This window comes from Arachis ipaensis, chromosome B06 (genome assembly GCF_000816755.2).
Source record: "Arachis ipaensis cultivar K30076 chromosome B06, Araip1.1, whole genome shotgun sequence".
In the NCBI taxonomy this organism is placed as follows: Eukaryota; Viridiplantae; Streptophyta; class Magnoliopsida; order Fabales; family Fabaceae; genus Arachis; species Arachis ipaensis.
Genome location: NC_029790.2, coordinates 923,809 through 924,055, shown reverse-complemented (window position 1 = coordinate 924,055; position 247 = coordinate 923,809).

Genomic DNA, 247 nt, shown 5'->3' with positions numbered 1-247 from the left:
CTCCCAAATAAAAAACATAAGAGATACAAGAGGTAATAATATGTAGGGATGGCAGTGGAGTAGCTTCCTGTATTCATTTTTAAATTTGTTCTTCGTCTTTATTTTGATCTTCGCTGTAAAAAAATATTATCTTCATCTCCATTTTTTGTAGGGTTTTATTTTATTTTTTTATTTTTTTTGCAGGAATTTCATTTCTCATCTCTTTATATTAATAATTTAGATGAAAATTTTAATAAAAAAATTTAAA